Source organism: Anabrus simplex, chromosome 11, assembly GCF_040414725.1.
Source record: "Anabrus simplex isolate iqAnaSimp1 chromosome 11, ASM4041472v1, whole genome shotgun sequence".
Lineage (NCBI taxonomy): Eukaryota > Metazoa > Arthropoda > Insecta > Orthoptera > Tettigoniidae > Anabrus > Anabrus simplex.
This window is the reverse complement of record NC_090275.1, coordinates 48,562,902-48,590,280: the sequence shown is the minus strand read 5'-3', so window position 1 is coordinate 48,590,280 and position 27,379 is coordinate 48,562,902.

Sequence of the window (27,379 nt, the reverse complement as noted above, 5' to 3'; positions counted from 1 at the left end):
GTTCTCCCAACTTCGCCAGTTTCTCTGGTCAGGCGAGTGGTCGATATCACCAGGCCTGTTCCGTCTGTGCACCATTTGTTGCCGCTGGAAGTCACTTAGCATTCAGCTCGAGTCTCCGCATTGCCTCCTTCTTCAAATAGCGTGAAGGCACACTTCAGCTCCTTAAACATGCTGGAGACTGGCTCGGTTGTGCAATTTTGTAATATCCTGCTGGAGTTCCTTCCATGGCCTCCACATTCGACCTAAACTGTATAACCACTACCATTCGTCGGTCAGATTTATTATATAACTATCATATGAACTCGTTCTTTCGCACGGGAATCGGTAATAAATAAAGCCCGGATTCTTATGCAGCAAGACGTTAGATTGCAAACTAACTTGGTTTGTAGGTAGTGTCTGCCACCCGCTCTGCCATAGCGTGGTAAGAGTGACATAAATTATAGGGGTTTTGATGGATCTTACCCCTAATGTCTATGCAATCCGCATAGCACAACGGTTGTGAAGGTAGACTATACTTGCAACTCGTTTCAGTAAGTTTGCATTCTAACGTATTAATGCATAAAAATCCGGGCTCTAGTAATAAATTACACGATTCCTTCATGAATTTATGCGAAGTTACATCCCCGTATTCAAACGTTTAATACGGCATTTTAAACTGATATTCTTCAAAAAAGGCTACTGGCAGTAATCTAGCGTGAAGTACGATAAAACTGAACGAAGTGGAGACAAAGTGAAGCTGATCACAGAGTTTACTGAATGGTACAGTTCCTGGTCTGAAGTTTTGCGTAATTCTCCATACTTCTCGGTTACATATTGTTGTTCATCTAAAAGCGGGAGTCGCGCTGTGACTGAGCACTCGTGAAACCAATCATTGACAAAAACCTCTTATCTGCCCTATCCAAAAGTGTAAAAGGGTTCTTTACTTAAACCCTGTAATCCATCTTGAAATGGCACGACAGCAGGTAGAATTCCATTAAGTTTGGTTGTATACATTTTGTGGGAGTGCAAAATCACGGTTTCCGTTTCGTATAAACCTCCAGTGATTTCAGGGATTTAGAAACAATATTGGTTATAAGACCTACCCAAGGATAGGTGGATTCTAATTGAGGTTTCGTAAAAATATATCCAGTAGCTTTCAAGTTATAAGAACTCAATCAAGCAGAAAAACAGACACCAAAGTCAAAATATCTGCAGATCTCATTATTAAACATGAAACGGTTAATCGAACAGGAATTTCACCAAAATAGTCAATATACAGACACGATTTTATTTATATAGATAATAGTATGTAAGGCTGCTTTCGATAGTCTAAATCACTACGTGTAAAGTACTTGGAAATTCATTTTTTAATATATCTTATAAACAAAAATTGCACGTCTCGTGTTACATACAAGACTATGTAGAATGGAATTTTAGTATATACAGCTTGTGCAGTACTGTACATGTGAATAGAATCAGAACAACTAATATAATATTGGTATTGAAGTGCAGTTGTAGGTGGGAATTTACGTTGAAGTCTGTGGGTATTCAGGATGACAGGACGAGTTGGCCATGCGGTTAGGGTCGCGCAACTGTGAGCTTGCATCCGGGAGATAGTGGGTTGGAACCCAACTCTCGGCAGCACTGAAGATGGTTTTTCGTGGTTTCCTATTTTCACACCAGGCAAATGATGGGGCTGTACCTTAATTAAGGCCACGGCGACTTCCTTTCCACTTCTAGGCCTTTCCTATCCCATCGCCGCCATAAGATCTGTGTCGGTGCGACGTAAAGCCAATTGCAAAAAAGGACACTCAGGATATTATTATTATTATTATTATTATTATTATTATTATTATTATTATTATTATTATACGATCGCGTTGTTTGTGAGGTTATGTCATGAACCGTGCTGTACATATATATTCATATGGATTCAGTTAATGTAAATACCTGTAAATTCCACGAATTTACTACGCTGGCGTACCAGGGTGAGAGGTGATATTCCCACGTGGCGAGTCCCAGATGGCGGATAGGGGGGTCCTAACAGGTTTGCCGGCGGACTTGAGAGAAATAAAATACCTCTCGCGGACCAAACACACAACCCCCCTGTGGATGGGGGATGTAGACGAAGAATTTACCCACGGTATCCCCTGCCTGTCGTAAGAGGCGACTAAAAGGGGCCACCAAGGGATGATCAAAGTAGAACCACGAAACTACTTGTGATTAGTACCACCACGCGGGGAACACCATGGGTCGCTTTTACTTGCGCGTAGTGCCATTATGTTGGGTACCAAATAGGTTTGTGATTAGTGGCAAACGAGAGCGCGACGGCTTTTACAGTACTTGTGACTAATAGCACTACATGCGCGATACCATGGGATGACGGAACCCATGGTTCTGGCTTGCCTTTGATTAGTACCCACTATATGATGAACACCACGAGTCCTTGTGGTTAGTACACTTAGGCGATGAACACCATAGTTTTGCGTTGCCTGTCAATGGCGTCGCAATGTGCGAAACACAGTAGGTCTGTAATACACGTGCGAATTTCATTACCTGTGAGTAGTACCATAATGTGTGGAATACCGCGAGTCTACGCTACTCTTGATTAGTACTGCAATATGACAAATAGCATGGTTCTACTTTCCTAGCGATAAATACCATTATGAGGGGGCCGATTACCTGGATTTTGGACCCCGTTTCGACTATTAGCATAATCGATTCAGCATTATGCTAGAGAAGCAGCCCCTTGGTCTGTAATGCTATTGTTTTGTGCCAGCTTCTGTGCATGTGAGGCACTATGGGTCGGATCCACTGATCGTTTTAAATTAATTTCCATCCATCCATTCATTCTTCGTCCTCACACTTTGAATTCTGGTCAGTGGATGATTTTGGAATTTTAATTTGTCATTTCATTTCGTCTCAATTCGTACCATTAGGGGCCGATGACCTCGCTGTTAGGCCCCTTTAAACAACAAACATCACCATCACAATACCTGTAAATTAATATTATGTAATTTATTCTTACCTGTATATACAGAATGAACCGAAATTCGCGCACTCGGGCGTCGCAGCGCGACTCTTCACACGCCAGCAATAAAAAAATCTCTCTCACAAAAGTTCATCCTGCAAGTATATCCGACAGAAAAGGGATAGTTAAGAGTGGCAATCTGGCAACACTGTAACCACATGTAGGGTAACTACCTCTGTCAACACATATTAGTCGTGCTGTACAGTTGGTGGAGTGGATCGAGTTTTGGGTTAGCATGCAGGAGGTCGATAATCCATAATTGTAAAACACACTGTAACTTCCAGAATGGTATAGGCATGAGAACAATGGAGAATATTTTGAACATTGTATTCTGTGTGTTCATGCATTCTAGAATTTTCATGAAGATATTTTTTGTAATGTAGCTTTCTAGAAGTCTGGCCAGACACATATATAAGAGGACGATCTTTATACGGTTTTTGTTTAGTAGCACCTGGCTGACATGCCGAGCCAGGCAGTCTCCATGTTGAATTGAACGGTAGTCCTCTGTTTTCAACTGTGTTTCAAAGTGTAACCTCTGTGGTATTGCGTGTCAACTGTTTAAAGGTGGTGGCCTTGTTGATATCCTACAAGTGAAGTGTTTTTGTATTGTGATACGGCGATTAAGGTTGTGTTCATTCATTTGTGAATACCTGTAAATAAAAGTGTTGTATTAACTGACAGCATCTCGTGTGCGTCTGTGTGACTACGTTACTATCCGAAAAATGTTCGAACACCTGAAAACATTGCTCGAGTGAAGGAAAGTCTGGAACGAAGTACGACGAAATCTCAACGCCGTTTAACTGTGCAAGTGAGAATTAAGAGATCCTCGTGTTAAAACATTATCAAAAAATGATCCTTACAATTTTTGCACGCGTTAAAGTCTCCAGACAAATCATGAGCATGTGAGATATGCACACGCCAGATATGTGACGGCGATCCATTGGTGCATTGAAAGTACGGTTTCCGACATTTCCTGTTATGGGCAGATCTCCTGTTCATTAATAAGAGTTCGTTCCACGTCTGTCTTATAGACATTATCTGGGTCAGGTTTATTTTGCCCACCGTGAACGTTCTCTCAAATCTGCACGTGGACTATTATCAGACTATTTTGAAAGGCATGCGGCACTAACTCTAAAATCTTCATGTAAGATATTCAATCACACAACAGCTCTCCTACAATTGTCTCACTTGGAAACAATATGAAGGGGAAAATGCCTACAACGAAACACCGACGATCAAAATTTCTTACATTACACTCCCTAAACTCAACTCTAAGTGCTCTATGGAGCTCATGCCGGTGCATATGCCACAATTAGGACGATTATTCATTCAATGATGTAAAAGAAGTATTTTGCACGAAGTGGTACAGTAATCGTGTCAAAGGCTATATACCAGGTGGCTCACGGACGCCGTACTTTCTACTTATAAATGTCCCGCATGCATAAGTGATGTGTGGGGTGCCTACCAACTGATTTTAACAGGGGAACTACTGCCAGCGGGCAGGTTACGTCAGAATATGAAGAGATAAGAAACAGAGTCACACTCGCAGCATGTTACTCAGCGCGGCCGGTCGAATGTATCCGTTGCATTCGTAAACATCGTTTTCAACCGTATAGTTCTAGGTTGGTGTATGGTACAGCCGCACTATATTTACTGTCTGCTTATCGCCAATGGCTGGTGTGATCAGCAGCGGTGAATACATAGACATTCTTTTAAACTGGACAACCTGGTCGGAATGCAACAGAAGCTCCAAACAGACGTACGACTTCTACACACATATTTCGCCGAACAGTATTTGTTTTCGAAACCACTATCTCCCGGGTGCGAGCTCCCTAACTCCACGGCTAGCCCAGCCGGTACAATTAAATAGAAGTACGGCATGATCATGCAATTAAGTTATTTAGTATTTTAACACACACTAAGGAACTAACAGACACTGAAGAGGCTGCCAGACTGACGAATGCGTGCGGCATACCGGTGAATTATAACTCAGTGTCCACGACCTTGGCAAAAACATTATACTCCTACTACCCTTCCCATAGCACTTGCAAAGTCTCCACTACTTGCCGTAGCGCTATACAAATCGGTTAGCCGCGACGAACGGCATTTGGTGCTTATTTCCGCCAAAAATTATGTTAATAATTAAGGAAAATAAAGGAAAGAATTAGCAGATAAGACACAAAGGATTGTACAGATAACGTTTATTTTTACAAATAATTCGCTGTGAGCTTGCATCCGGGAGATCGTGGGTTCGAATCCCACTGTGGGCAGCCCTGAAGATGGTTTTGCGTGGTTTCCCATTTTCACACCACGCAAATGCTGTTGCTGTACCTTAATTAAGGCCACGGCCGCTTCCTTCCAACTCCCAGGCCTTTCCTATCCCATCGTCGCCAGAAGACCTATCTGTGTCGGTGCGACGTAAAGCAATTAGCAAAACAAATAATATTAATTCCTAGTTCCAGGTGGCTAAAGTGAATATGTAATGTTTACTCCACAAAGTGGCGAGGGGCGGGGGCGACTTTCCCTTCACGCCCCACCTCCTAATCGCCGCTACTGTTTGTTAACACGCCAAAGATGCAGAAAAGGAAATATAATCACTTGTTAATTTATACATGTGTAGACATTCCACTCGATAAAAGAGTTGCTTGTATGAAACAAAAACGATACTGTTCGGTGAAATACTTGTGTAGAAGGCATACGTCTGTTTGGAGCTTCGGTTGCATTCCGACCGGGTTGTCCAGATTAAAATAATGTCTATGTATTCGTCGCTGCTGAACACACTAGCCATTGGCGATAAGCGGACAGTAAATATAGTGCGGCTGTACCATACACCAGCCTAGAACTATGCGGTCGAAAACGATGTTTACTAATGTAAGGGGTGCATTCGACCGCCAGCGCTGAGTAACATGTTGCGAGTGTGACTCTGTTTCTTATCTCTTCATATTCTGACGTAACCTGCCCGCTGGTAGTAGTTCCCCTGTTAAAATCAGTTGGTAGACACTCCACACATCACTTATGCATGCGGGGCATTTATAAGTAGAAAGTACGGCGTCCGTGAGCCACCTGGTATATATCTGGTGCCAGGCTGAGTGGCTGGCCTTCTGACCCCAACTTTGCAGACTCGATCCTGATTCATCCCGGAAGGGTTGGACACTATTTCCCTGTTCCGGCACACTGTGCCGGTGCGTAGTTATGTTCCGCTGTTCGGGAACATGGAGCGTCAATTGTTCCGAAATATTCTCATGCGAGACAGAGGCAGTGACTCGCTGTCCCGTCCGAAGCGTCACTATGCACTGCCCTTCACCTACTAGCTGACTGTCGTTACCCGAAGTGTGCCGCCATGTGCAGGAGTGTTCCGTGTTCCGTCGTATCCTCTTTGTTCTGTGAGTTCCGTTGCACCGGCAACTGGCCTTCGGTACATGCAGATAACTAAATATGTTCTGTTTTGTAAGAGTGTTTTCATTGAAGCCTAGTAATATATATCGTACGAATGACGGTAAACTTTGAATAATGTCACCGGAGTCCTGTTTACGACTTTTTACTAGAATAAAACCGGACAGAGTGATATGCAATTTATGTTCTATTTTGTCTACAAAAGGATCTTCAACCGGCACAACGATCAGATATTTGAAACTTAAACATCCTACAATTTTTATCTTCGTGTTTTGCTTGTATGGTTTTTATTTTATTTTCGTGTTCCGCTTGTATATTGTGTACGTAAATAGAGCACTGACGAATGTTTGTTTAACTGTGTGAGTATATTTTTAATTGGTGGAAATAACATTGTGACACTTGTAAAAGCATCTACTGCCAGTGTAATTGTGACAGGTGTATTTCAGAATGAATGAAAACATTCTTATCCTAAAAACATTTAGACATGATTTTCTGGGTGCCTATTTCAGAGTTCCGACTGCTTTTTTCACGTGCCGTGAATTTTTACACTGATCCTAATTACTCACAATATAGGCTGATACATTCAACTGGTGAAAATATCCTTGGACTAATTACTTTTAAACACCTGTACTGACATTGTAAACGTGTTATCTGTATTTCATATTGAAAGAAAGAATCTTCACCTAAAAGCAGCCTTTAAACGTTATTATTGGGCGCGAATTTCAGTGTTCCGACTGTTCCTTCACGTTCCGTACAGCTTTACGCTGGCTGCAACTACACACAGCACGCCGGTACAGCAGCACATTCCTGCTGTAGCGGAGCATGTCATGTTGGCTCATGAAGTTCTCTCCACTGCGCAGTTAGTCCCGTGTGCCGTGTGCCGGCACAATGTACCGAAACACTCCACCTCAAGCTCCTAATTTTCCGGAACAACTGACTTTTCCTGTCTGCTCAACCCTACAGCCCGGTGGTATTTGAAGGTGCTCATATAAGTCAGCCTAGTGTCGGTAAATTTACTGGTACGTAAAATAACTCCTGTGGGATAAAATTTGGCACGTTAGCGTCTCCGCAAACCGTCAAAAGTAGTTACTGAGAGGTAAATAAGCAACAAAACTATTACATATATCAGTGGAAATTTTCAGCTGTTGTAAGTTTGGTTCCTTAAGTGTAAAAGACAGACGAACATAAGAAATCAGGCCCTTACTTGAATAATAATAATAATAATAATAATAATAATAATAATAATAATAATAATGGGACTTATACGGGAGAGTAGCATTTTCAAATTGAGGCCAGAACAAGATTCGAACAAAGCATAAGAAAAATAGGTCATGTTTTTAGAAAAACAGTATTAAGATTCCTTGTCCACTTGTACAGAATGGGCAAAGATTAACAAATCCGATTTTTGAACACTGTGATGTAAAGAGCCCAGTATTTTTCGAAGAAGCCGAAGATTATTTGGAATTACTCGATATTTAAAACAAAGGAAACAGGAAATAATTTCGGAAAGCTATCGAATATTGGATGACAAATTTCCAGAAAAAGCTAAAAGGAAATCCGGCAGTAAATGCTTGGAAGAAAAGAAACACCAGAAAGAATGAAGTTTTGGGGAGACAAGAAGAATAAAACTATTTCATGTGGTCCTAAGATGGCCTATTCGAATGAACGAATAATAATAATAATAATAATAATAATAATAATAATAATAATAATAATAATAATAATACTCACACCAATAAATCTCTGATCGAGGGTGTACCAATCCAGGAGATAGTTTGGGAAACCGATGGATACTACCATATTCTTCACCTTCTCCCGACAGCCTTCTTTCGTCTCTTCGTCCATCCAGTCCAAGTTATTCACGAGGTGGATGAAGCTGTCTATTGTGTTCGACATTACAGCTTTCACCTGGATTAGAATGATACTATGAGTTAAACATTCTAAGAGGCGAGCTGTTAGCATACAGTTCTAAAGTCGATCTCTCATCACGACTTTCAAAACATGTCCAAGATTTAGTAATTATTTTCTCTTATTTTTTCACAATTACACAATTAAACAGAGTATCTCATAATTACGGATTACACGGACTTGGCCGATATGCGCCGTAGTTTAAAATTTACAAGTGCCATCTCCCTCGTGCTACGTGACGATGAGCAGTCAGCAGACCATATCATCACTTTTATGAGGGATAGTGGCCTGTTTTATCGTGTTTAAAAGTTTACTTTCCAATTGTTCTTAACTTGCATTTTATTGTTAACTAAATTTTACTTTATTGGCTCTGTTTTAGTTAGTCTTTTTATATTTTAATGATTTTTTACTTTTAGTTTGAATGATACATATGATTTCACTTCAAAGCAGTGGCGGTGCGTTCTATATGTTCAGTGGTTCAGTGAACCCCCTAGAAATAGATAAGTCTATGTAAAATGGTTTATTACAGCCTATTCCTTTAATAAGCTCTGTATATCCACGCGCTTAGCGGTATTTTTGGCATAAACATACTGTTGCTCTTCGGAACCAGCGAAGAGGTTCAATTTCAGGACTGCAGGAGCGGGGCCGTGAGACGTAAGGAGGGTGCACAAGGCGAGGGGTGTGAGGAGCAGGGAAAACATAGCCCAGGAATCGCTGGCGACTGGACCAGCGATAGACACGAGTTATATCGAGCGGTTCCGAAATTAGCCGAAGCACAGTCAGAGCGCACGGTTAAAGTTTGCCGTTTGTGGTAGGTTTTGGAGGGGTTCTAATTTGACGATTTTGCCATTCTGATGAAATTAACCGCAATGAGCCAGAATATTTTGGTAACTACGTTTTGTATAGCATCAATAGGTGTACGTAGCCTAAGTTTATGTAATTAATGAAACGTTTCGTTAATAAGAGGTGATGGTGATTGTTTTAAGAGGAAGTACAACTAGGCAACCATCCTCTATATAACACTAAACATAGAGAAAATATAGAAGGGACTGCAGGAAAATGAAGGTGTCAGCCAAAGAAAGACAAAGGCCACGAAGGGCATGTAAATGAAACACTCCCTGGGTCTCGAGTGCTCTAATACCGTCGGGGTCAGAAAAAAACAAGACTTGATCAAGGGAGGTCGGATAGGATAGATTAAAGTGAGGAGCCTGGTGCAAGTAAGTGGTAGCAATGCCAGGACTCAGCTAAGAGCCCCTGGAGCTTTTATGAAAAGTAAGCAGCGAAATACGTTAATACATAAACAACAGTAGTCTGCCTAACACGTTCTTGAAGTTATTTGTACGCAAGCAACGTCTCCAAAATCAGAGGTAATTGGATCAGCTTTAAGTAATTCCACCTCGTATTCTCTGTCTTTCATCTTCATTGTTTTGGTAACTTCTTCGAGCTGTAGCCGTGTCCCTTCAAAGGAAAGTCGCGTTTCTTTTTTTTGCTAAGGGCTTTACGTCGCACCGACACAGATAGGTCTTATGGCGACGATGGGATAGGAAAGGCCTAGGAGTTGGAAGGAAGCGGCCGTGGCCTTAATTAAGGTACAGCCCCAGCATTTGCCTGGTGTGAAAATGGGAAACCACGGAAAACCATCTTCAGGGCTGCCGATAGTGGGATTCGAACCTACTATCTCCCGGATGCAAGCTCACAGCCGCGCGCCTCTACGCGCACGGCCAACTCGCCCGGTGGTCGCGTTTCTAATCAAGCAATGCCACTATTTTTCATCTATGTAAACATCAAGTAACAATAAATCTCAACACGTTATTTTCGACAGCAGTGAACCCCCATACGCTTTATCCACGCGCCGCCACTGCTTCAAAGGCAATGATTTATTCTATTTTAATCTATTTTTTATATCATTTTATAAGAATATAACGTATTGCAAATAAGATCCACTCCATTTGTTTTAAAGTCATAATCATTACTCATCATCATTTGTAGTAAATTCTAGTCAATGGATACATTTTATAATTTTAATTATTATTACATTTCGTTTCACCTTGTACCATTAGAGGTCGATGTCCCAGGCCCCTTTAAACAACATGCATCGTCATCATCATCATTATCAGTATCTGATAAAATTTACGTGAAAGCAAACACGTGTGCTCTTTCCAAGGTGGTTCGGTTCTTTCCAGGCACAATTCCAATAGAGGTGAGCTGCATGTACCCTTTTAACCACCGACCGAGTTGGCCGTGCGATTAGGGGTCCCAGCTGTGAGCTTGCATTCGGGAGGTAGTGTGTTGAAACCCTATTGTTGGCAGTCCTGAAGATGGTTTTCCGCGGTTTCCCATTTTTAATTTAAGACTACGGCTGCTTCCTTCCCACCCGTAGCCCTTTCCTATCCCATCGTCGCCGTAACACAGATCTGTGTCGATACGACGTAAACAAAATTATAAAAAGTAAAATAATTAACCACACACAAGGCCTCTTGCTATTTTTTAAATTTGTGGCAGTACCAAAAAGCAAAGCAAAGTCACCTCCGTACAGACCATGAAGGCCCTTGGAGGAGTGGAAGGTAAAGGCTTCCACCATTGTTAACCTCCGCCCAACTTGGCAGGTTCGATCCTGGCTCAGTCCGGTGGTACTTGAAGGTGCTCAAATACGACAGCCCCGTGTCGGTAGATTTACTGGCACGTAAAAGAACTCCTGCGGGACTAAATTCCGGCACCCCGGTGTCTCCGAAGACCTTAAAAAGTAGTTAGTGGGACGTAAAGCAAATAACATTATTATTGTTAACCTCGGCACGTGCTGGAGTAGGGTGGTTAGTTCTACGCCCGACCACGTTTGCCCCCAGGAATTAACCTGGTACTCATTTTTGGTGTAGGCTGAGTGAACCTCAGGGCCATAGCCACCTCCGGAAGTGGAAATCTCGTTTCTTAAATTTTACGACTTCCTAACGGGGATTCGAACCCACGTCCTTCCGGGCAAACTGAGCACACCTTTACCGCTGTTGTGGCAGTACCAGGTAGACTAAATACAGGGTGGTCCGAAACAACGTGAACCGGGAATGTGAGCATTGGAGGGTTGGTCATACTGATAAATAATAATTTGATAAACATAATTAGTTATTTCTCTCCGTTGTCATTTTATCACCTGCTGAAATTACTCGATCAGATCGCTTGGTGGGCTTTGCGAGGTGATGTTGCTAGATTTGCAGGTGGCTTAGACCGGCGTCAGAGGTGTACCAAGGAGAAACCTCTTACGCCCCGTACTGCACAGTCAATTCTCCCTTAGTGATTTATGATCGAGCTTATGTATAACAAACTTTTTCTGGCTAACCTTGACTGAGTGAGAAGATTGTTTCTTTCAGTCAATCATGAAGCAACGCAATTCAGTCATGCCATCATTCATTCGTTAATTAATTAATTAATTCATTCATTCATTCAATCATAAAACTCTCTCAAGTTGGTGGTTGTCCCTGATTTGGAGAGAGGAAATTTTTGTCAGGAATTCTGTCCATTCATCCACTCAAACATTCATTCATTCATTAACGAATGCTCTTTCTCTAGTTGGTGGCTATGCGTGACTGGGTGAGAAAAATGTTTATCCATTCATTCATGCATGAACAGAATTCAAGTCATGAAATCATTCGTTCATTCATTCAGTTCATTCATAATGCGTGATGAAATGAAATGTCCTATGGCTTTTAGTGCCGGGATATCCCAGGACGGGTTCGGCTCGCCAGGTGCAGGTCTTTCTATTTGACTCCCGTAGGCGACCTGCGCATGATGAGGAGGATGAAATGATGATGAAGACAACACATACACCCAGCCCCCGTGCCATTGGAATTAACCAATTAAGGTTAAGATCCCTGACCCGGCCGGGAATTTAACCCGGAACCCTCTGAACCGAAGGCCAGTACGCTGACCGTTCAGCCAACGAGATAATGCGTGTTGTAACTGTGGGATAATTCTACAAAGATTTGTGGAACAATAGTAAGCATTAATGCAACATAGAGTAAGATTCATGTTTGTCTGGACTATATAACTCCTTTAACGTCTAGGAAATAAATAAATAAATAAATAAATAAATAAATAAATAAATAAATAAATTTAAAACTGACAGTTTAGAAATTGGACGGAAATAAAAAGTTTAATTGTAATGTTTGATGAAGTAATATATAATTCCTAATAAGGAAAAGAATGCATGTTTTAAAACATATTTTGGATTACAATAAATAATTACCCTCTCCCCAGCTTGAGGTGACCCGAAACTGTGGGATGGGAGTATTCTATTCTATAACAGTAGTATAATGGGAGAGTTCTGCGGCCTCCTCCTCCTCCCGCGGGAAATTTGATTTTGGCGGGAAATTTGAATTTTGGCGGGAAATTTGAATTTGTAAACAGTCACGTGCTTTTTGACAGCTGTCATCGACAACAACGCATCGCTAACCTCACTGCTGCCATCTTGACGGACCTAAACCTCAGTAGTGCCAACTTAACTTAACTAGCGCGAGGTAAACAAAGCCACGTGTTTTTTGACAGCCACGTGCTTTTTGACAGACAACAACGCATCGCTAACCTCAGTACTGCCATCTTGACGGGCCTAAACCTCAGTAGTACCAACTTAACCTAACTAGCGCGAGGTAAACAAAGCCACGTGTTTTTTGACAGCCACGTGCTTTTTGACAGACAACAACGCATCGCTAACCTCAGTACTGCCATCTTGACGGGCCTAAACCTCAATAGTACCAACTTAACCTCACTAGCGCGAGATAAACAAAGCCACGTGCTTTTTGACAGATGTCATCCGCCATCTTTAAACTACAGAGCACTGTGCTGCCCTCTTTATCGTAGTAGATGTAAATTCGTCACCTGTCATCCGCAGTGCTGCTATCTTGGCGGGCCTAAACCTTAGTGCTACCAACTTAACCTCACTAGCGTGTGATAAACAAATCCACGTGCTTTTCTGACAGCTGCCATCCGCCATCTTTAATCCATAGAGCACAGTGCTGCCCTCTTTGTGGTAGCGGATAATTTGAAAAATGCTTTTTGACAGCTACCATCTTTGAGCACCGTGCTGCCCTCTTTAGCTACTTACCTTTGAAATGTGGTGGCGGTAAATTCCACGTGCTTTACAAACCTATATGCTTTTCTGACAGCTGTCATCCGCCATCTTTAATCCAGAGAGAACAGTGCTGCAACCTTTAGTTGAAATGTGGTGGCGGCAAATTCTACGTGCTCTTGTTTGGAAACAAAGCAATGTGCTTTTTTGACAGCTGTCATCCGCCATCTTTAATCAACAGAGCACCATGCTGCTATCATGCGGGCAATTTCGTCAGCTGTCATCCGCCATCTTTAATCCACAGAACACCGAGCTGCCCTCTTTATGGCTACTACCTTAAGCACGTAGTAGCGGGCAATTTCAAAAGTTCTGTTAGCTATCATCCGCCATCTTTAATCAAGAGAGCACCGTGCTGCCCTCTTTAGCATCTTTAATCCAGAGAGAACAGTGCTGCAATCTTTAGTTTGAAATGTGGTGGCAGCAAATTCCACGTGCTCTTGTTTGGAAACAAAGCCATGTGCTTTTTTGACAGCTGTCATCCGCCATCTTTAATCAACAGAGCACCATGCTGCTATCATGCGGGCAATTTCGTCAGCTGTCATCCGCCATCTTTAATCCACAGAACACCGAGCTGCCCTCTTTATGGCTACTACCTTAAGCACGTAGTAGCGGGCAATTTCAAAAGTTCTGTTAGCTATCATCCGCCATCTTTAATCAAGAGAGCACCGTGCTGCCCTCTTTAGCTAGATACCTTTGAAATGTGGTAAAGATTGCAGCACTGTTCTCTCTGGATTAAAGATGCTAAAGAGGGCAGCACGGTGATCTCTTGATTAAAGATGGCGGATGATAGCTAACAGAACTTTTCAAATTGCCCGCTACTACGTGCTTAAGGTAGTAGCCATAAAGAGGGCAGCACGGTGTTCTGTGGATTAAAGATGGCGGATGACAGCTGACGAAATTGCCCGCATGATAGCAGCATGGTGCTCTGTTGATTAAAGATGGCGGATGATAGCTGTCAAAAAAGCACATTGCTTTGTTTCCAAACAAGAGCACGTGGAATTTGCCGCCACCACATTTCAACTAAAGATTGCAGCACTGTTCTCTCTGGATTAAAGATGGCGGATGACAGCTGTCAGTAAAGCATATAGGTTTGTAAAGCACGTGGAATTTACCGCCACCACATTTCAAAGGTAAGTAGCTAAAGAGGGCAGCACGGTGCTCAAAGATGGTTGCTGTCAAAAAGCATTTTCCAAATTATCCGCTACCACAAAGAGGGCAGCACTGTGCTCTATGGATTAAAGATGGCGGATGACAGCTGTCAGAAAAGCACGTGGATTTGTTTATCTCACGCTAGTGAGGTTAAGTTGGTAGCACTAAGGTTTAGGCCCGCCAAGATAGCAGCACTGCGGATGACAGGTGACGAATTTACATCTACTACGATAAAGAGGGCAGCACAGTGCTCTGTAGTTTAAAGATGGCGGATGACAGCTGTCAAAAAGCACGTGGCTTTGTTTATCTCGCGCTAGTGAGGTTAAGTTGGTACTACTGTGGTTTAGGCCCGTCAAGATGGCAGTACTGAGGTTAGCGATGCGTTGTTGTCTGTCAAAAAGCACGTGGCTGTCAAAAAACACGTGGCTTTGTTTACCTCGCGCTAGTTAGGTTAAGTTGGTACTACTGAGGTTTAGGCCCGTCAAGATGGCAGTACTGAGGTTAGCGATGCGTTGTTGTCTGTCAAAAAGCACGTGGGTGTCAAAAAACACGTGGCTTTGTTTACCTCGCGCTAGTTAGGTTAAGTTGGCACTACTGAGGTTTAGGCCCGTCAAGATGGCAGCAGTGAGGTTAGCGATGCGTTGTTGTCGATGACAGCTGTCAAAAAGCATGTGGCTTTGTTTAAAAATCCAAATCTCGCGCCAAAATTCAAATTTCCCGCCAAAATTCAAATTTCCCGCCAGAATTCAAATTTCCCGCGGGAGGAGGAGGAGGAGGCCGCAGAACTCTCCCATTATACTACTTATAACAAATCTATCATGGGCACTGCTAATCTGAGAAATTCTCTTACCTTCCTCTTCTTTTCGAAGAACGTCTTATTGTCAACAAAGAAGTAGCTGACAACATTGGGCAGCAATTTGGTCACTGAAGCTCTGCAGTATCTGGTCCTGGAATTGGAGACAAGAAACAGTACGTTACTATGAACTAAATATAGTATCTGCTGCAGTTTTCTAGTCTCTAACCTTACATACAATACTCTCGTTTATTCCCAACCAGCATTACATTCTCTTAATGTTAATTTTTATATAATGGTTGCTGTATTTGTGATCCTTCGTTGCTCAGGCACCAGCGCGCCGGACTCTCACTGCTGGGTTCCGTGGTTCAAACCCCGATCTCTCCATGTGAGATTTGTGCTGGACAAAGCGGAGGCGGGACAGATTTGCTCCGGTATTCCAGTTTTCCCTGCCATCCTTCATTTCAGCAATATTCTCCAACATAATTTCATTTCATCCGTCAGTTATTAATCATTGCCCCAGAGGAGTGCGACAGGCTTCGGCAGCGGGCACAATTCCTATCCTCGCCGCTAGATGAGGGCCTTATTTCTGATCCGGCCAAATGACTGGAAATAGACTGTGGATTTTCTTTTCACTTTCTGTATTGATTTTTTAAGCTCCAAGATTAAGAGTGAAAGTTTTTAATCGTCTGATAATAAGCCTGATGATCAGTACAAAGCAGTGGCTTCACTAAATTTTCACCCAGCTGAGTCCAACCCTGTCAATTTATATTTTTAATTAAATGATTGCGCGCGGCTGTGAGCTTGCATCCGGGAGATAGTAGGTTCGAATCCCACTATCGGCAGCCCTGAAGATGGTTTTCCGTGGTTTCCCATTTTCACACCAGGCAAATGCTGGGGCTGTACCTTAATTAAGGCCACGGCCGCTTCCTTCCAACTCCTAGGCCTTTCCTATCCCATCGTCGCCATAAGACCTATCTGTGTCGGTGCGACGTAAAGCCCCTAGCAAAAAAAATTAAATGATTTATGTAGACTAAAGAATGAACACTAAGAGATGAAGAACCCTGTAATACTTGGAACTGAGAACTCATTCTACCACCAATCCTCACTATAGCCTGTCAATAAAATGCCTTTGATTTTCAGTAATAACCTCTCCCTGATCTGATAATATTGTCATATTCATTCTTTTTAGATATACGAGATTTAATCATATCTCTCTCTTAGTATTCTTTTTTTGACGCACACTGAAAACCTGGCCTTCAGTGATCCTCTGTATTGTTAGACTGAACTGGTTTTCATGCCCCTTACTCTCCAAGATAGATCGCTTCACAATTTTTGAAATGCCTGTGAAATAAAAGCCTGGTATACTGATGAATGAAATATCTCAATAGCTGTTATGATTTATTCTTCTTGTTCCCACTGCTTTCGTTCCATCTAAATCAAATACCATTCTAACCTTTTTACTCTATGCAGTCATTCCGGCTGTAATTTCCCGCTGTATTTTTTACAATTTAATCTCTTTCTGCCGTATTATGGTTTATATACCATCATTTCCATTTCTTCGACTGAAAAATATTTTTAGAATCTTTTCCCCTCCCCATGAAGTTAGATATTCGGGAATTAACGGGAACATTCCTCTTATACATTCAGAAGATGTTACTTTTGTTGTTTTTATTTTTTATTCATCCTTAGGGCCACCAAGGGCTATGACATCTCAACTGTGTGTCTATTGACAGGCCCACCAGGGTTTTTATTCACCTTTAGGGCCAGCAATGGCTGTGAGATCTCAACTATGTGTCTATTTACAGGCACACCAGGGTTTTTATTCATCTTTAGGGCCACCAAGGGCTATGACATCTCAACTGTGTGTCTATTTACAGGCCCACCAGGGTTTTTATTCATCTTTAGGGCCACTAAGGGCCGTAAGATCTCAACTACGTGTCTATTTACAGGCCCACCAGGGTTTTTATATATCTTTAGGGCCACCAAGGGCTACGAGATCTCAACTGCGTGTCTATTTACAGGCACACCAGGGTTTTTATTCATCTTTAGGGACACCAAGGGCTACGAGATCTCAACTGCGTGTCTATTTACAGGCCCACCAGGCTTTTTATTCATCTTTAGGGCCACCAAGGGCTACGAGATCTCAACTGCGTGTCTATTTACAGGCCCACCAGGGTTTTTATTCATCTTTAGGGCCACCAAGGGCTACGAGATCTCAACTGCGTGTCTATTTACAGGCCCACCAAGGTTTTTATTCATCTTTAGGGCCACCAAGGGCTATGACATCTCAACTGTGTGTCTATTTACAGGCCCACCAGGGTTTTTATTCATCTTTAGGGCCACCAATGGCTGTGAGATCTCAACTATGTGTCTATTTACAGGCCCACCAGGGTTTTTATTCATCTTTAGGGCCACCAAGGGCTATGGGATCTCAGATCTCAACTGTGTCTCTACTTACAGGCCCACCATGTTTTCATCCAAGGCCGATGACTTATATGTTAGGCCCCTTTAAGCAACAAGCATCATCATCACATTTCATCCTTTCGGAGTGTGCTTTCTTACATATATCACAATGGAATTGCTTCAGTCGAGTCGGAGGTTCTTCTTGGTGAACCTGTCTCAATTTGTGTTTGAGTCGTGGTCGGAATTGAATGGATGTTTCTGAGATTCCATGCTTAAAAAGTTCTTTATCGATCTCCATCAATCAAAGTATAAATTGTTTTGAGACTTCTGAAGTGGGATAACAATCGTTTAGAGATTCTTTCAGCTGGGAATATGAAGAGGTGAGCGTAAAATGGTATCCTTCTTTTCCGGATTAAGCTTTTCAGTGTGGATGTCTATTTCTAAGTTGCTCCGAAATCAGTAAACACCATGATCTTTGAGACGGAGAGCAAGAATTTTTTTGATATTCCTACTGGTTGGTCGCCACGCTTCTTGGGGAGCGAAGTAGGGCTCCCCCAGCGACACAACACTCAGAGCGTTGCCTGTGATTCCCTCTCAATTTTCATTTTAGTAAAATCTCTCGCTTTTAAAAAAAGTAGTCCTGTGTACTGCTGTACTAAACTATGATGTGTCACACAGATCTCAGAAGACTTACTCAATGAATCTAATGTTGCTTTTATATGTTTTACGTTGTGACAATAAAATTTATTTTATAACTTTAACAAAATGTACTTATACTTTATGCGAAACATATGTTTGTGTAAATAGTTCTTACACCTGCCTTTGCTGGCAGGATGTGGTGTTTACAGTGCACTATGTCTTCTGGTATGGGCTAGAATAAATCTGTGAATTTCATTGACCTGTTTCAGTCTCTTCCTTTGCTTTGACGATATGAAAGTGACCGAGGTGTGAGTGATTCTAGTAATACCGTTCCTTATGCAGCCAGTCCCTGTTACGAATGGTGTAAAAATATCGTTCGTAGGGTCGGTTGGTGCATGAATTTCCGTGGGCTTGGCAGACTGATATGTAATAGCAACTTCTGGCTCAATGAGGAAAGCAACGGCAAACTATCTCACTCATGTCCCTAGTATACCTCTTTAGTGACACGTAGGCTATCTATTACAGCTGTTGGTGGAGCTGTAGAGGATCAAACCAGACTTCGGTCTGAATACCTAACAACAACAACAACAACAACAACAACCAACAACAACAACAACAACAACAACAGTTCTTACACAGAAGATCGCATTTACAGTTCAAGTAAGGTGGTTGCTGGCTCGGAATATAAATGCAAACTATGAGGAATTGAACGAATATCGATGGTCTAGTTCTAATAACACGTATCTGACAATTTACTTCCTATCCATTAAAACTGGTCACGCCTCCCAGCTATATATGGATGTGCAGTCTATCAGGACACTTTTTAGTCGTGTTACTTTTGTTCTGCTCACGTGTAAAGGAAAATGAACCTTACCGCAATGTAGGAATGTATCTTTGCATGACCTCCTACAGTATAATGTATTTAAGACTGGCATTTGTATCCGTTCTTCCCACGGGAATTTACAGTGGATTACAGGTTTTCATCAGGAATGTATGCGAAGTTACATGGCTCTAGTAACACGTTTAATGCCACATGTTAAAATGAAAATTTCCTACGAAGGCGCGCGGTAGTAACTTGCAAAATGAAGCTAAACAAATTCGGGAGAGAATGAGGACGATTTCCGAATTTATTGTACGGTACAGTCCCTAGTAGGAAGTAGTGCGTAATTCTCCATGGTTCTCAGGTTGCATATTTCATCTCTTACCACTAGCGTGGCACTCAGACCATGATACCTCCCTTAATATCTACCCTATCGAAAAGAGTAAAATGGCTCTTTAGTATTTTTCCTTACCCACGAAACTCAAGATTTTGTTATCAGGTGAATATAATATCCTTGTAATCACTAGGGCCCGGATGTTTATGCAGTAATAGGTTAGAATGTAAATTTTCTGAAGCGAGTAATAAGTACAGTGTACCCGCACGATGGTAATGCTATGAGGTTTGCGTAAACATTAGGGGTTCGGCCCATTAGAACCCCTAGAATTTATGTTACTCCCACTACATTACGTTAGAGCGGGCTAGTCGACATTTCCTACCAACAAAATTATTTAGTAACAAAATTACTTAGTAGGAAATGTCGACTAGCCCGGTCTAACGTAATGTAGTGGGAGTAACATAAATTCTAGGGGTTCTAATGGGCCGAACCCCTAATGTTTATGCAATCCTCACAGCATTACCGTCGTGCGGGAAGACTCTACTTATTACTCCCTTCATATAATTGCTAATTATAGGAAAAATATTCTCAAATGCTTGCGTTCACATTAGGTCTATCAAAAGACTGCACGACATACCACACGGGACTTGGACTAAAGGTCTTTTTTGTCGTAATCATCTGCGTTATTATGCGTCGTTCGATAAATACGTACATGGAATAAAGGAACGGAAATAACATAATTTCAAACATTTGTTATATGCAGTCCTTTGATAGACCTAATGTTAACCAAACTTTGAGAAAAATCGTTCTATAAATACCAATTATATGTGATTACCATGATATCATATTCACCTGATAACACAATCCTGACTGCGTAGATTCCAAATACGTAGTTTGGTTGAAATAAGTCCAACAGTTTTCCACTTTTTGGAATAAAGAAAGAGATAGATAACCATACATACAGATGTTCGGCCACGCGGTCTAGAGGGCGACGCGTCCGCTTGTCATCAGGCGGCCCCGGGTTCGATTCCAGGCTGGGTCAGAGTTTTTAATTGTAAATGATTAATATCCCTGGCCTGGGGTCTGGGTGTTCGTGTCGTCCCTAATGTTTCTTTCCTCACATTCAACACTTTAACTTTGAAGGGGCTCAAATACGTCAGCCTCGTGTCGGTAGCTTTACTGGTACGTAAATGAACTCCTGCGGGAAAAAAATCCTGCACTTCGGCGCCTCCAAATTCCGTCGGAATATACACTGACTTAGCAAATGTCATGGGATAGACACCTAAGAGCGTGTGGGGCCTCCTCTGGCCCTGTGAACTGCAGTGAGACGCCGTGGAAGTGAGTCGACACGTCCCTGGTAGTCCTCGGGACGCAGCTGACACCAAATCGTTTGGAGGGCGGCCGCCATTGCTGGTCTGTTCGTGGGTGCAGGATCCATGGCACGGAGTCTGCTTTCCGTGACATCCCAGATATACTCGATAGGGTTCATATCGGGGCTCCTAGGTGGCCATGGCAGTCGTTCGACCTCCGCTGCATGTTCCTGGAACCATTCCCGGGCGACGTGGGAGCAATGTGGCGGCGCGTTATCATCTTAAAACACCGCAGAACCGTCTGGGCGCTGAAAGGCCAAAAATGGGTGGAGATGGTCTCCGAGCAGCTCAACATACCGCGTACCATTCAAAGTCTCTTCCAGAACAACTAGGGGGCCCTTCCCATACCAGAAAAGTGCACCCAAGACCATAAGAGACATCAGCGCCCTGGACCACACCTTCGGGGCAGGCGGGATACATCGCTTCATGTGGTCTGCGCCATACACGGTGCCTCCAATCGGCATGGTGCAGTTGAAATCGTGATTCGTCCGACCATATGAAGTTATGCCATTGTTCCAGTGTCCATCCCTGGTGACTGGCGACAAATGCGCGTCGGTGTGCCCGATGACGTTGGGTTAACAGTGGCACCCGTGTGCGGCGCCAGCTCCCATACCCCATAGAACCCATGTTCCTACGGATTGTCCACTGGGAGACGTGTCTAGCACGGCCTGTGTTGAATTGAGCCGTGATTTGTTGCACGGTTGCCCGTGTGTCACTATTGACAATCCGTCTCCGATGTCGCCGGTCACGGTCATCGAGGGTGGTTGGACGGCTGGTCGTTCGTCTGTTGTGGGCGGTGGACACCCGCATTCAACCATTCACGATACAACCTGGACACGGTTGATCGTGTGAAGCCGAATTCCCGCACCACTTCCCAAATCGCACTTTCCATCCGCCGGGCACCGACCACCATACCCCGTTCAAACGGTGTCAGCTCACGACGACGTTCCATGTTACACCAGTCACATGCACAGTCACTGCTCACAAGGTCTCCTATACAACTGCCGCTGGCACAGGGGGCGTGTGGTGCGCAGACAACACACCTGCGCAGCAGTGCTCCGCTATCCCATAACATTTGCTCAATTAGTGTATATAGTAGTACGTAAAAAAACAATAGCATTATTAATGTACTGTCTCTGACTTACAGATGCAGTCGCACCGGCCGTGACGTGGGCAAGATGTGGAGCAGTGCTGTTAAGTGCAGCGCTGGCGCGCCACAGCGTCAAGCACTTCAGTAGAAAATGCGTGGATTAATACGTCTTAGTGCCGGGCTGAGTGGCTCAGACGGTTAAGGCGCTGGCCTTCTGACCCCAACTTGGCAGGTTCGATCCTGGCTCAGTCCGGTGGTATTTGAAGGTGCTCAAATACGTCAGCCTCGTGTCGGTAGATTTACTGGCACGTAAAAAGAACTCCTGCGGGACTAAATTCCGGCACCTCGGCGTCTCCGAAAACCGTAAAAGAGTAGTTAGTGGAACGTAAAACAAATAACATTATTATTAATACGTCTTAGTCTATACACTCTTTCAGAATACGGCCATTAGTGTTACAGAAGCATGTGATATTCAACTGATGATGCGGTGTTGGTCACATCTTTTGCGTTGCCATGCTAAATTACGATGCTCTTAATAATTAATATTTTCATTGCGTAACTTCACATTAATGTACTTAGTTCCACTAAATGTGAGAAAAAGGCTATCAATTACATTTTACCTTGAAGGATGCCTGTAGTTTGGAAACACTGACAGGATAAAGCTGTCTTGAATATCCCGTAAATTCTTGTCGGAATGCGATATAAGAATACTTGCCACTTTCCACCATAAGTAGTTTCCTGAAAAGAAAGGGGGGAAAACGTTAACACATTTTTGACTTTATTTATTTATTTATTTATTTATTTATTTATTTATTTATTTATTTATTTATTTATTTATTTATTTATTTATTTATTTATTTATTTATTTATTTATTTATTTATTTATTTATTTATTTATTTATTTATTTATTTATTTATTTATTTATTTATTTATTTATTTATTTATTTATTTATTTATTTATTTTGTGTATGGAATTAAACATGAAATAAACTATTGAAAATATAGGGTAATAGAGAAAAGTAAAATAAAACTTGCTCAAAGCGGAATTGCAAGGGACAAAAATAAAATAATTTGCGAGTTAGAAATGTCTCCACATTACACAAAACATCGTTGCCTTTTTTTTTTGTCTTAAAGCTCTAAACAGTAACTTTAAATATTATTTAGAGCTTACAGTACATGCATCTAATACCTTTGCTGGCGAGATGTAGTGTTCTGTCCACTATGTCTTTTAGTATGGACTAGAATAAATATGTTACTTTCATTGATTTGTCTCAATCTCATTCTTGGCTTTGACAATATGAAAGTGACTGAGGTATGAGCGATGCTAGTAATGCCATTCCTTAGGCAACTAGTCCCTGTTATAATGGTGTGAAAATGTTGCTCATAGGGTCCGTTGATGCGAGCATTTCAGTGGGCCTGGCAGACTGATATCTAACAGCAACTTCTGGCTCAGTAAGGAAAGCAGCGCGAAACTCGCTCCTCATTTATTTAGTATGCCTCTTCAGTGACGCCAAGGCTATCTATGACAGGTATTAACGGAGATATGGATACTCAAACCAGATTTCGGGCTGAATACCCGACATACATACTCCTGTATCTACCTACTCACGACGTTCGGCTATCCTGATTGATGTGCGTAGTATTGCAGTACACTAATTTGTTACTTATTATTATGATTATTATTATCATTATTACTGCGCTTTATTTTTACATACAGAATGATACACATTATATCATTTTGGTACTATTACAACACTATATTATACTATTTCTCAACACTGGATATATGCTCATTAAACTTATTTTCATCATAAAACTCTATACAGTACTTCTCAACATTAAGCTTTCTTCCACAGATCAAACAAAGAAACATATTTCCTCCTCTTTCTAATAGTGTCTTTCTGAATGCAGACCTGAACTAAGCACATCAGTTGAAGAAAAGTGGAAGATTTAGATGAAATGGCAAACTGCTGTACGTCACAGCAGCACTGTAGGCCGGTTTGTGGGTTCGGATCTTGTTTTGATCTTCATCTTCTGGCTCGTTTCCTTCTTCAGTCTCCTCCTATTCCTTGGCCTTTCCTACTGTTCAAAGGGCTGCAGCTGATTTGAAAATCTGGTGCGTCGTAAGTTGTTCATCACTTCGAATCAAGTTCTCTGCCTCGTATGGAACGTTTCTTGCTTGACACAAGTAGCATATTGACGATGCCTTTTCAAGATCTTCACTCGTTCCACTATCCGTATTATCACTCTCACCAAACATGTGCGCCAGTTCGTTCAAACCATGACAGTGATCATACCAGCACCAGAAATGTACAAATATTGTACGTAAAACAACATCAGTTCCTAATATTGTCCGCATTGTACAAGTGGATTTTAAAGAATTCTTTCATTTTTCGTTTTCGTTTCCGCGTTGAGGAGATTCTGCATTATGCAAAAGCAAGGACATTATAACGCCATAACATCTGAGTCTTCGAAAACCGTAAAAGAATAGTGGGACGTAAAGCGAATAAAATTACACCATAAGCTTCACCGGGTGAAAGATGATGTTCCATAGTGAATAAGTTTCCGCTTTGAGCACGTTTTACTGTATTAGATTTTGAATGCGGATTGCTCAATCCACTGAAAAGCGGATGAAGCAGTCAAGAAAGTCATTTATATGTGCATGGTACAGACATTAAGGGCTTTTAGTCACTATGTGATGGATAGCCTGTCGAGCCGCACCACAAACACATGTCGGTGATTGCTCTCATGTATACCCTTAGTGTTAAAAGAAGCGTTTTGACTGATAGGGCTGGAGGGACGAGCATTGTACGGTGTTGTCACATTCCTGTATTCCTTTCTCCTTCTCTTCGCTTCCGGTTCACTCGTTCGTTCGTTCATACCGCTGTGTTCTGCTGTACGTAACTCAGAAGTCAGAAGTTTGGCAACTCTAGGCAACAGGAACCGGCCAGCAGACTTATCTCCATGGCAACCGTAGTGGATCTGCCCACGCTTCCATGGCAACAATACCCTATACTCCCTGCTCCCTTCTCCCCACCGAGGAAGGCAGTAAACGGAGCTTGCTCTAAGAACTGTAGGAACGCATCTTTCAGTATTACGAATATAGGATTTAGCCACATCTTCCATGGTTTATCCTCGTTCTGTTTAGAGTTACCGAAGTTTTTTGAGGAAACATAATTCCAGGGGCATTTCTCTTCGTGTCCAGCAAGTTGTGAAGAGCAGGGGCTGTTCTCACTTTCAATTTTTGTATCCACTTTTGTTTTAATGTCGAAATTTTCTTGTTCCAACTGTTGGGATGTTTCTAGAGAGGGGTCTTCGTGACCTAAGTATTTGAAAAAATTAAAAGAAGTAATTGCGCAAATTATTTACAGCAAAACGGAAATATGCTAACAAGAACTGAAATATTCATTTGGAAGTACATGTAGATTTGCAGGTGTCAGCACCTCACATGTGGTGAAAGGCAGTTATATCAAAATGGTCAGTTGATCTTGAGACACTGGACACATTGGAAAATTGTTGAGATATTTGAAGCCATTCTTTTTCAGTTTCAGTTTTTATAATTTTGGGCATTTATAGTCAGGCTAAGGAAATTTGAAATTTGGATCCATAGTAGAATGCTGTGTAACCCTTGGACTGACCTACTTAAAAATGTTTTCATACGAGGCACATAAAGAAAAGACCTAGCCCTTCGCGGGCGGCAATCATTTATGGCCGTAGGCGGCAAAGAAAGTAAGAAAGTAATACATGCGAAATTTTGGTAAATTTACTAAAATCATGAAAATATGCCTAAATATACCACATACCTTGTTTATGAGTGGGAATCCGAATTTAAAGTGGTTTGAAGGCCAAATAAAAGTCGTAAAATATTTTTGTCATTGGAAGTACGACACAAGGCACAGTCCACTTTATGATGTGTACTTGGAGTACACTATAGTCCGTTATTATGAAATATATGTGCAAAAAACTACTTTCAATAATATTTTGGTTTAATGTTTTATCTTTGTCCCTCAAAAAGTGAAAAATAAACTGTCAGAAAATAGTCATAGCAGTTGAACCCACGATGCACACAAATAATGCCGTGAATTTTTAAGTGTCAAGGTGATGGATCCTCAAAACTCCAATAAATGACTTTGTCACACAATGTTGGGTGATGCCAATTTCAACACAAGCATATTATTAGATGATTTTCATACAGATGTCTGCTCTAATTATTTATATAATTGCCCGTATTTTCCTTTTGTCCCCATGTAATTTAGTTTCACGGTGAATAACATCAAATATTTCGTCATAAAAATATATGAAAATATTCTGCAGAGGGCGTATCAGTATCAAAGTGTGATGGTAATATTGGCCCTTGATCAATATTACGAACGGGAATAACATTTATTGGCCCAGGGTCGCTATTACTCAGGTCCGTCCAGTCGTCCGCTCCGTCGCTATTTGTCAGCGTCACTTGTGTCGTTGTTGGACTCAGACGAGCTGGAGAAAGAATTTTCGTCCTCTCTCACATTCACTAAAATCAAAACACTTCTTCGACCGTATCATCCAATATTTTCACTATGCCTGTATCAGAACCGTTTTAGGGATGCCATTTTACCGGAAAACCGCGAAAACACGTAAGAGGTACGCACACGAGAAACTGCGTCACGCAACGTATGCATTACGTAACTCCCATAAATAGGACAACAAACTCAGCGAGATACTGCGGGAATTTCCCTCACCGGAAGGGTTTAGAGAACAGCTCCTGCCATCTCTGAGCATATTTGGGTACCTCCTCGGTTAATAAACCCGTGATTTTTCAACAGAACAGCGTAAGAAAAGTCGACCATGTATAGCTTACCTTGACCACATATTACGTGGGAAATAAAGTAAACTAATTCTGAAGGGAAACATAGCAGGGGAACGCTGTGTGGTAAGAAGACGAATTTCATGGCTGGACAATATTAAATCACTGACGGGTATCAACAAGGTGAGCGATCCCTTTCGAACTACTCTCCAGACTGTTCACCAACGTTGGGGAGAACTTGCGCGATACTGAAGAATTAGAATTACAATAAGAATAAGATAAGTAACATTATTCATCACTTTGTTTCTCCACCTCTGACATTCATGAGGGTTTTAATGAGACTTGGCATATCACTATGATGTACTTAACGGCGAATATCTTGACATCCTCATCCTAAAAGCGCTTTTAATCAGAACCCTCCATATAATACAACTATAGCAAGTTACAAATATACACTTCTTGTTAAAGTGCATACTAAAATAAATATATGAAATAATTGAAATTCTGATTCTGTTCACGTAAGTTACGAGATATTATTTTTGATCATCATGATCAATTGTCTCAAAA